Source organism: Mobula hypostoma, chromosome 1 (genome assembly GCF_963921235.1).
Source record: "Mobula hypostoma chromosome 1, sMobHyp1.1, whole genome shotgun sequence".
NCBI classification, from domain to species: domain Eukaryota; kingdom Metazoa; phylum Chordata; class Chondrichthyes; order Myliobatiformes; family Myliobatidae; genus Mobula; species Mobula hypostoma.
In genome coordinates, this window is record NC_086097.1 from 77,606,758 (window position 1) to 77,618,686 (window position 11,929).

General features: G+C 42.2%; 1 long non-coding RNA gene across 1 annotated transcript in view; it reads right to left on the reverse strand.

The window, feature by feature from the left end:
- The window catches only part of LOC134357894 (uncharacterized), an 82,356-nt gene extending 71,077 nt beyond the window's left edge, over positions 1 to 11,279 (reverse strand). The window contains exon 1 of the long non-coding RNA XR_010020760.1: positions 11,204 to 11,279. This is a non-coding gene — a long non-coding RNA (uncharacterized LOC134357894). The remainder of the gene's footprint in view (positions 1 to 11,203) is intronic.
- Positions 11,280 to 11,929: the final 650 nt, after the last annotated feature.

Genomic DNA, 11,929 nt, shown 5'->3' on the forward strand with positions numbered 1-11,929 from the left:
TTCAAAACAGGAAGGCTGCTTGACTGATTTACAGATGGAGGTCACTTTCTGACACTTCCAGTATAGTGTTATTTAAGAGAGCATACTGTATATAAAAATGTCAATATGTTTCAGTAATGTACTGAAATGTGCTTAAATACTTGGCAGACACTGGAGTTCACAAAATGATGAACTATTTGTTGCTAGGGGTGAATGCAACAAAACTGTTTTTCTGGGTAGATGGTGCTGTGTCCATTTAATTTTTTAAAATTTGTTCGGCATTGCTGGAACAGGCGGTCTGATAAACCTGAAGTGAAGTGAAGAAACAGGCATTTGTGACCCAATGAAAAGGACAAGCAGCTCAGAGATATCTGCATGTATTGTTTAATATGGAACTCACAAAGTGACAGTGATACAGCGCTCCTTCAGAGGCTATATCACCTTGAACTCATGCAAATTTAAGGTATTTACAAATTAGTCACACTTTAAAATGCACAAAAATATTAGCACTGCTGCAAGGAGTTTGTGTGAGGTTTAATGGCATACTAATCCATGTTTACTGCCCAGAAATTTCTCTGTGCCTCAAAAAGTATTCTAATGCAGTGAGGTTTTTCCAATTGATTACAGAAGTACTTCAAAATTCGAACAACTGTAATATGTTACCACTATTTGATGTTTCAGTTTCTACTTGAATCATATTTTTCTCCAATATTTGTCTAGAAATACAAAAGTACTTATAATATTAAATGACATCTGTTCATTTTACTTATGATTTGCTGTCTGTGAGAAATTTTAATGTGACTAGCCAGCTTGATGACATCATTGCTCTGCTGAATGCCAAGGATCACCTTGAAACGACTGCAACCAATAGCTCAATCCATGCCAGCAGCTTTCCTTGAGATCAGTGGTGAGGACTGCTGCCACTGACCACAAAATCCATCCCATTCATTTACTAAGACATGAAATGCTGTCAAACCAATTATCTGAACCCACTTGTTTATGTATCAGAAAGGTCCCTGGTTTGCCAAAGGAATTCAACATTAATCATAAGGAGATCATTATTCCCTTACTTCTGCCTCTGATTGGAACAAGTAGTGTATAAATCCTAGGTAAATTTATAGTAACATAGTAATATAAGATTATAACATATTAACATAAGATTGTTGTCATGTTTCTAATGTAAGAGTCACATTTAAATGTAGATTACATCTATGAGAGGTCAGTAATTATACTTTCAAGGAGTAATTGGATAAATTTTACAATACTGTTTGTAGATAATTAAGATGTGATGCAGCCAAGGCATAAGCATAACTGATATGTCCAAAGATAATGAATCATAGATTTGAATCTAATTGAGTAAAATTCTGATTCACAAAGGATGCAATACTTTGGAAGCTACTGACATATTGCAATGTTCTTGCTAATTACAGCATACATTAACCTTAAACAGGAGGATTAAAATTGTTCACTTGCTCATTTCAATGAATCAAATTAGTTAAGTTCTAAAAGTGGATACTGAGTCACAAGTATTTAGGGCTTTTACTCACTGCAGCAGTTCATCAAAGTAAAGAACAGTGTTAAAGGATATACCCAGTAATTGAATTTGTGGACTCTGAGTACTTTGTTACAACATGTTGCTTGAGTCTTCTCTTATCGATGAACAGATTGGTGAATGTGTGGAAACTGTCAGTGAATACCTCTGTTAACATAGAAACATAGAAACATAGAAAATAGGTGCAGGAGTAGGCCATTCGGCCCTTCGAGCCTGCACCGCCATTTATTATGATCATGGCTGATCATCCAACTCAGAACCCTGCCCCAGCCTTCCCTCCATACCCACTGATCCCTGTAGCCACAAGGGCCATATCTAACTCCCTCTTAAATATAGTCAATGAACTGGCCTCAACAGTTTCCTGTGGCAGAGAATTCCACAGATTCACCACTCTCTGTGTGAAGAAGTTTTTCCTAATCTCGGTCCTAAAAGGCTTCCCCTCTATCCTCAAACTGTGACCCCTCGTTCTGGACTTCCCCAACATCGGGAACAATCTTCCTGCATCTAGCCTGTCCAATCCCTTTAGGATCTTATACGTTTCAATCAGATCCCCCCTCAATCTTCTAAATTCCAACGAGTACAAGCCCAATTCATCCAGTCTTTCTTCATATGAAAGTCCCGCCATCCCAGGAATCAATCTGGTGAACCTTCTTTGTACTCCCTCTATGGCAAAGATGTCTTTCCTCAGATTAGGGGACCAAAACTGCACACAATACTCCAGGTGTGGTCTCACCAAGGCCTTGTACAACTGCAGTAGTACCTCCCTGCTCCTGTACTCGAATCCTCTCGCTATAAATGCCAGCATACCATTCGCCTTTTTCACCGCCTGCTGTACCTGCATGCCCACTTTCAATGACTGGTGTATAATGACACCCAGGTCTCGTTGCACCTCCCCTTTTCCTAATCGGCCACCATTCAGATAATAATCTGTTAAAACAGTGACGAATGGCCTATGAGTGAAGGGCTCGGGCTGCAGTGTTGAGGTTCTGCTGTGTGAACTAGTGCTCAGCCACACTTTGCCCAGCTTAGTCAAGACATGTGTGAACGGGGAGGTAAAGCAAAATGGCTTTTCACCTGGGAAATTGCCATCTCATGTCTCCCTCCCTCCACAGATAATGACCTTGAGCCTTTCCAGCATTTTCTGATTTAATTTGAAACTTCCAACATCTTAACTTTGAAAGAAGATTATTTTATTTGTAAGTGCACTAATTTACAAAGCTTATATTAAAAGCAATATTCTTCCATTATGAAGAGTACCTCGATTACCGTGAAGGTTATTGAATGGACTGACTTTTTGCAGTCAGAATGGACTGCAAACAGTCACATGGTTACACAATCAGCAGAGAAGTTATTTTGCTCCAGGCCACTTGATATCCAATTGGTAGGTGCTGGAAACCAAGAAGAACCCAAGCAGACAGTCCTTTATGCACCTTCTGTTCTTGATATAGACATCCACCTCCATCTCACCAACCTCACCTACAACAAATGTGCCACTCTTATTCACATGATAGAAAGGCAGCGATAAACAGTTTAAAATTAGGGGTGTGGAGTTAATAGAGCTACTGCTTCATATCCCCAGCAACCTTGGTTAAATCCTCACCTGCGGTGTTATCTGTGCGGAGTTTGTACATACTCACTTTTGCTGGATGAGTTGCTTCTAGGTGCTCTCATTTCCTCCCATGACCTAAAGACATGCAAATTGGTAGATCACCCGGTCACTGTAAATTACCTTTGTGTAAGTGGATGACAGAATCTGGGAACACACATCAAAGTTGCTGGTGAACGCAGCAGGCCAGGCAGCATCTCTAGGAAGAATTTGAAAGTGGGAGGGGGAGGGGGAGATCCAAAATGATAGGAGAAGACAGGAGGGGGAGGGATGAAGCCAAGAGCTGGACAGGTGATTGGCAAAGGGGATATGAGAGGATCATGGGACAGGAGGCCCAGGGAGAAAGACAAGGGGGGGAGAAAACCCAGAGGATGGGCAAGGGGTATAGTGAGAGGGACAGGGGGAGAAAAAGGAGAGTGAGAGAAAGAATGTGTGTATAAAAATAAATAACGGATGGGATACGAGGGGGAGGTGGGGCATTAGCGGAAGTTAGAGAAGTCAATGTTTATGCCATCAGGTTGGAGGCTACCCAGACGGAATATAAGGTGTTGTTCCTTCAACCTGAGTGTGGCTTCATCTTTACAGCAGAGGAGGCCGTGGATAGACATGTCAGAATGGGAATGGGATGTGGAATTAAAATGTGTGGCCACTGGGAGATCCTGCTTTCTCCAGCGGAGAGAGTGTAGGTGTTCAGCAAAGCGGTTTCCCAGTCTGCGTCAGGTCTCGCCAATATATAGAAGGCCACATCGGGAGCACCGGATGCAGTACATCACCCCAGCCGACTCACAGGTGAAGTGTCACCTCACCTGGAAGGACTGTCTGGGGCCCTGTATGGTGGTAAGGGAGGAAGTGTAAGGGCACGTGTAGCACCTGTTCCGCTTACAAGGATAAGTGCCAGGAGGGAGATCAGTGGGGAGGGATGGGGGGGACGAATGGACAAGGGAGTCGCGTAGGGAGCAATCCCTGCGGAAAGCAGAGGGCGCAGGGGAAGGGAAAGATGTGCTTAGTGGTTGGATTCCATTGGAGGTGGCAGAAGTTACAGAGAATAATATGTTGGACCCGGAGGCTGGTGGGGTGGTAGGTCATAGTCATAGTCATAGTCTTAGTCATACTTTATTGATCCCGGGGGAAATTGATTTTCATTACAGTTGCACCATAAATAATAAATAGTAATAGTAATAGTAATAGTAATACTACTATTAGTAAATAGTAAATAGTAATCGCCATGGAAATAATAAATAGTAATAGAATAGTAATAGAAAAATAGTAATAACTAGTTAAATAGTAATATGTAAATTATGAAATAAGTCCAGGACCAGCCTATCGACTCAGGGTGTCTGACCCTCCAAGGGAGGAGTTGTAAAGTTTGATGGCCACAGGCAGGAATGACTTCCTATGACGCTCTGTGTTGCATCTCAGTGGAATGAGTCTCTGGTTGAATGTACTCCTGTGCCCACCCAGAACTTTATGTAGTGGATGGGAGACATTGACCAAGATGGTATGCAACTTAGACAGCACCCTCTTTTCAGACACCACCGTGAGAGAGTCCAATTCCATCCCCACAACATGACTGGCCTTACGAATGAGTTTGCTGATTCTGTTGGTGTCTGCTACCCTCAGCCTGCTGCCCCAGCACACAACAGCAAACATGATAGCACTGGCCACCACAGACTCATAGAACATCCTCAGCATCGTCCAGCAGATGTTAAAGGACCTCAGTCTCCTCAGGAAATAGAGATGGCTCTGACCCTTCTTGTAGACAGCCTCAGTGTTCTTAAACCAGTCCAGTTTATTGTCAATTCGTATCCCCAGGTATTTGTAATCCTCCACCATGTCCACACTGACCCCCTGGATGGAAACAGGGGTCACCGGTACCTTAGCTCTCGTCAGGTCTACCACCAGCTCCTTAGTCTTTTTCACATTAAGCTGCAGGTAATTCTGCTCACACCATGTCACAAAGTTTCCTACCGTAGCCCTGTACTCAACCTCATCTCCTTTGCTGATGCATCCAATTATGGCAGAGTCATCCGAAAACTTCTGAGTGAGGACCGGGGAACCCTATTCCTAGTGGGGTGGCGGGAGGATGGAGTGAGAGCAGATGTACGTGAAATGGGGGAGATGTGTTTGAGAGCAAAGTTGATGGTGGAGGAAGGAAAGCACCTTTCTTTAAAAAATGAAGACATCTCCCTCGTCCTAGAATGAAAAGCCTCATCCTGAGAGTAGATGCGGCGGAGACAGAGGAATTGCGAGAAGGGGATGTCATTTTTCCAAGAGACAGGGTGAGAAGAGGAATAGTCCAGATAGCTGTGAGAGTCAGTAGGCTTATAGTAGACATCAGTAGATAAGCTGTCTCCAGAGACAGAGACAGAAAGATCTAGAAAGGGGAGGGAGGTGTCGGAAATGGACCAGGGTGAAAGTTGGAGGCAAAGTTAATAAAGTCAACGAGCTCAGCATGCGTGCAGGAATCAACGCCAATGCAGTCGTCGATATAGCGAAGGAAAAGTGGGGGACAGATACCAGAATAGGTACGGAACATAGATTGTTTCACGAAGCCAACAAAAAGGCAGGCATAGCTAGGACCCATACGGGTGCCCATAGCTACAGCTTTAGTTTGGAGGAAGTGGGAGGAACCAAAGGAGAAATTATTAATAATAAGGACTAATTCCGCTAGACGGAGCAGAGTGGTGGTAGAGGGGAACTGATTAGGTCTGGAATCCAAAAAGAAGCAGAGAGCTTTGAGACCTTCCTGATGGAGGATGGAAGTATATAGGGACTGGACATCCATGGTGAAAATAAAGCGGTGGGGGCCAGGGAACTTAAAATCATCGAAAAGAAATACACACATTCTTTCTCTCACTCTCCTTTTTCTCCCTCTGTCCCTCTGACTATATCCTCTGGTTCCCCCCCTCCCCCCTTTTCCTTCTCCCTGGGCCTCCTGTCCCATGATCCTCTCATATCCCTTTTGCCAATCACCCGTCCAGCTCTTGGCTCCACATCTCCACCTCCTGTCTTCTCCTATCATTTTGGATCTCCCCCTCCCCCGCCCACTTTCAAATCTCTTACTAGCTCTTCCTTCAGTTAGTCCTGACAAAGGGTCTCGGCCTGAAACGTCGACCGTACCTCTTCCTAGAGATGCTGCCTGGCCTGCTGCGTTCACCAGCAACTTTGATGTGTTTTGCTTGAATTTCCAGCATCTGCAGAACTCCTGTTGTTTGCGACAGAATCTAGGACTAGTTGATAAAAGTGTAGGGAGATGCAGGATGTTGGGAGGTGCAAGGTTAATGTAGGATTGGTATAAATGGTCATTGGAAGTCAGCACAGATCCAATGAGCTAAATGGACTGATTCAGTGTTGAGTGAGCTCTGGTAATCAAAAATTGAAGGCTAAGTAACGTGATGAGTAACTGAGACAGACCCTGTGCATTTCCAGCATTTCCGCTGAGACAGGCCAATGAGTGCAGAGCCTCTAGATAGCACGGCTGCAGAGTGAAGAGTGTTCCAAAACCATGGCTGCTCTATCAGTGAACAAAAGGAATAAAGTTGAAATTTTCATTGTGGCTTGAATTTTGTGCATGACACTACTGGCAATCTCCTTTGGGGAAGTTTTACATCGAAAGAGAGGTGTTGAAGCAAATGAAAATCGCTTTGAAAAGTCCAAGATCCAAATTTCCCTGTGGGTTAGAAAAGCATGAAGAAGCAGGTGCAATGTCACTGTACTCTGGGCTCATTTGATTTTCATCTGCAGAGCACCGTAACGTTAGGAGATGTGTAGAGATCTCCAGCTCTCCTCCTCTATTTGAGGATAAGATGGCAAACGTCAGAGGCAGCTGAATACAGAATAGACTGTCGATGTTTGCAAGAAAGCCATATTGAGAGAACAATGAACTAGACTGTGGCCAACGCTTGTGCAGCCACCACTGTGTTCTCACGACCCTCCTTGTACACAGTTCCACTCACTTCTTCATACATGAACATCGGCCTGACACCGAGGACATAAAAATATGCTTCAGAGACTCAGCCGCTCAAGCAGTATCCATTGAAGGAGAAAAGAAGTTCTTCGTCAGAACTCCTGAAATATTTTTGACCTGAAACACTAACTGTTGTTGATGGACTGAGAGTTTCTGGTATTTTGTGTTTTGATTTCAGATGTTCAGCATCTACGATTTTTTGATGGTCATTTTTGTTGTGATTTTCACACCAGTACATGGTTGTAAGTAATCTATACCCAGCGATCTCACATATTTTTGTTCACAAGTGTTTATGCAATTATATCATCCCCAGAAGTTCCAAGTAGAAAGCAAGTGTCGGAGGGGGGGGGGAGGTGACTGAAACTGAGGAACTTCAGAGGACAGTGGTTCTTATCCTAAGGTAGACTGCATCTAAAAGCATGCTTTGATAGCACAGTTATTCTTTAGAATAAAAATTAACTGGACAAAAACATCTGATAGGATCTGATAATAGCTAGCATGAGGGTAGGAGGTATGTCTCTTCAGTCAACCAGAATGATTTAAAGATACCACCACTTGCAGCTTTAAAGGTATCTACATTGGAATTGGTTCTAAGCACAGTGTGAATACTGGGATTATTTTTCCAAAGGTTTGGATTCTGCGCTATAAGAGAACTGTGGCTGGGCCTGTGACGCAACAGTTAGAGCTGCTGTGTCATAGTTCCAGGGACCCATGTTTGATCCTGACCTCAGGTGCTGTCTTTGTGCATGTCTCCCCTGTGACCTTGAGCAGCACATGTAAAACGTTCGAGAAACTCAACAGGTTCAACAGGATCTACTGAAGGAAATAAACAGTTGATATTTTGGCCCAGGACCCTAAACCAGGTCTCTTCATGAAGGGCCTCGGCCTGAAATACTAATTGTTTATTTCTCCCCCGTAGATGCTGCTTGACTTGCTGAGATCGTCCAGCATTTTATGTGTGTTGCTCAAGATTTCCAGCATCTACAGAATCTCTTGTCTCCCTATAACTTGGTAGGTTTCCTCTGAGTGTCTGGACCCTTGGCAAAGACATACTGTTTGTAGATTAATTAGCTTCAGTGCATGAGCCTTAGAGTAGGTGTATTACATGAGAATTGGTGTGCTGCTGAAGTTGATGGTGATGCATGAGAATTAAAATAGGATTAACATAGGACACGATGGGCTGAGTGGCTTGTTTCCTCACTTGATCACTATGACGTTAAAAGTCACCTCTCTACTTGAGCACGCTGGGTGGGTGGGGGGTGGTGTTGAGTGTATAAAGTTATCACTGGCTAGACATCTCTTTCTGTGCAAAAAACTTGCTGAAAGGCAGTTCTCAACAACAGGGATCAGGGTAAAAGGAGGGACAGGTAGGATAGCTTCAGCCTGTCAAACCCTACTGTCTCAGCTATACTGTCCATCAGTAGGGGATCTAAAACAACTGGCTAACACAGCAGTGCACATGATCAAATCAATGGCAGGGAACAGGAACACTACTGCATCTCAATTGCATGGCACTTACGTACCTGGTCATAGAAGTCAGGGACTTTAACTGTTTCTTCCAAAGGAGAAACACATATGGGTTATGGGTAAGCCTAGTAATTTCAAAGGTAGAGACATGTTCGGCACAACTTTGTGGGCCGAAGGGCCTGTATTGTGCTGTAGGTTTTCAATGTTTCTAAAACAAATATGCATGGATTAGATCAACAGGGGGAGTTACTAGGCATAGAGAACACTGATTAAAATGATATACATTAATTACCTAGGGGATATCTTGAAGTTAGTGAAAATTCAAATTAGCAGAGACGGGGATGAGTTTCCTTGGTAATTTATAGAACCATAATGGAGATTGTAAATTGGTTCAAGAACTCACAAATATATCAGGATACCATAGAATCAGAGTCCCTTGGGAGGGAGTTTGTAAGCTCCATTAAGTTGGAAGGGAGTGTGTAATTATATAGATATTGGTTCAAAGTTTAAATTGAGTGAAGAATGTAGAGAATGGGATCACAAGCATGAAAATATCTGCAGATGCTGGAAATCCAAGCAATACACACGAAATACTGGAGGAACTCAGCAGGCCAGGCAGCATCTAGGCTTCCTCTACTGCCACAATGAGGCCACACTCAGGTTGGAGGAGAAACACCTTATATTCTGTCTGGATCGCTCCAACCTGATGGCATGAACATCAATTTCTCCAACCTTCAGTAATTGTCCCTCCCCTCCCCTTCATCATTCTCCAGCCCTTTATATCTTCCACCAATCAACTTCCCAGCTCTTACTTCACCCCTTTCCCTCTCCTAGTTTCACCTATCACCTGCCAGCTTGTACTTTGTCCTTCCTTCCCCCACCTCCTTCTTGCTGGGACTTCTCCGCTTCCTTTCCAGTCGTGACAAAGGGTCTTGGCCAAACATGTCATCTGTTTACTCTTTTCCATAGATGCTGCCTGGCCTCCTGAGATTCTCCAGCATTTTGTGCATGTTGCTGAGGAAGGGAATGGGGTTGGGGTGGGATAGGGTGGAGAGAAAATTAACCTCGTAAAGTGTTTGTTTACCTTTCACGTTGGTGTCCCATTTCCAATGGTGTATGACATTGATGTTAAAAAAACAAGTTACTACTTCTTGATGAAAGTGTAAAAGCTATTTGAGACAATGAGCCAAACATCCCTGATGTCACTGATGAATGGCCTTAAATAACATTGGCACTGGCAGGGCACTTGCAAAAATTTTTCCACTTTTCTTTGAATTATCCAAAAGGACAGTCCTTGGATAATTCAAAGTCCTTTAAAAGATGGCACCAATGATAATGCTCATTCAAGTGCTCTCCAGTCTCTGTAGCTGGCTTGAATCCATGACCTTGTGACACAAAAGAGCCAAGGATGACAACAGTAGGTAAAGTATGGAACCAATCTTTCAGAAAGCAGAAAATGATAATGGGTTAGAAAATAAACTGTTTGGCTTCCCATCTTGATCACTATTTTAAGTAATAGCCCATGTTTGTGAACTTAAGCCAAGGAAAAACATGCTAAGTGGCTTCACAACTCTTGAAGCCCGAGGTACAGTCATTCATTTTGGAATAATGAGTAAGGAATATTTCAGCAGAACTGAATGTACTGGCAGCTGTGAGACACTTCCTGCAACAAGTAAAACAGACATTGAAATCCATTTGCACGACTGGCTTCTGTAAACCTACAACCACAGTGCACCAAGATCTGAATGCTCTATAAACCACAGCAAGAATTTATTTTCAAAACATTAAATAAATTGCATTCTTATTCCTTTGTTTTTCATTTTTCTTGCTGCAGAACAAGAAAGAACAGAAGCTTTTCTTTTCCAATTCTGCTACCCATCTTTACTTTCTGAATCTTGCCCATGTTTTTCCTTAGACAGTTTCCAATAAACAATTTTAATGCAAAATAAAATTGAATTCAAAGTAATAATCCAGCTTTTACATTCTCATGATTTAAACTAAAAAAAATGGATGCATCAATATTTTATGTCAGTAAAAGCACTTATCCAATATTTAAAGAATTAGAGCAATTTTTATGCGTAGATATGCTAAAAAGAGAGTAACAATTCAGTTTGGAAAATTTTTGACCAATCCATTGATTATTAAGTCTTTCGAACAGATTAAAAGTATGCTAATTATTTAAAGCAAGAGAGGGAAGAAGTAGGGGATAAAGAGATTGTATTGATTGCAACAGATAGGGATATCTGCTTAGCATTCCACCATATATAAATCACTCAGTGAAAAGAATCAAGACTTGTCTGTCCAAATCGACAGAAAGAATTCAGAATTATCAATCCAAACCTATAGATGACACTAAGTTAACAAATGGAGTGACCTACGTAGTAAGTTACAGAAGGGTCAAAGACAGAGCAAAATTGGGGCAAGTGGTGTGCATTGTGGGAGAATTACGAGGTCATCCACTTTGCAACATTGAAAGATAATTTATAATACTTTTTTCTTGCCAAAAGATTAGGAGCTCTGGGGGGGGATAAAGTAATTTATGAATGCAGAAAACACTAGCTGATCAGTATTAAATAAACATAATGTATATTATATTACAAAAGTATTAAATAAACATAATCAAACAACATACATCAAAGTTGCTGGTGAACGCAGCAGGCCAAGCAGCATCTATAGGAAGAGGCGCAGTCGACGTTTCAGGCCGAGACCCTTCGTCAGGACTAACTGAAGGAAGAGTGAGTAAGGGATTCATGAAAGTTTATTGTTTATCTCACGATGATTAGCTGTGAAAGCTGGAACTGATGCTTTGGCTGCTTAAGGCCTTAGTTAGATCAACTCTGGATAACTTTCAGTTTTTGGCACTAAAGATGCTGGAGGATTTGGGTTTGGGCCAGCACAAATTTCTAGAGCAGTATCAGAGCTTACAGAGTTAAAATTTGGGAATGGGCTGGAGACACTTGGCCGATGTTTGGCTGAGTTTATTAAGTAGCGTGGAAATTTAACTGAAGTCGCCAAAATGGTAAATGAATTCAAAAAGGGGATGTGAAAAAGCTATTTCCTGTGGTGAATGAATCCAAAACATGAAGATCATTCTCATTAAAGTTAGGATTGACCAAAGAAGGCACTTTTCCACAGAAATGAGAGTGAAAATAGTGTGCTATACATATGGGGTAAATGGATTGTTTTTCAAGAGTAGAATTGGCCCTGCTTTATAAGCTGAGGGTTTTAAGGGAAGCACGTCAAAAATAAGTAAGCACAATTGAGACTTAGATCAGATTAATTAATCTGATTATGGAATAGGCTCAAGGCATTGAATAAGCTACTTCTGTTCCAAATAGGCTTTCAAAAGGAAGGCTTC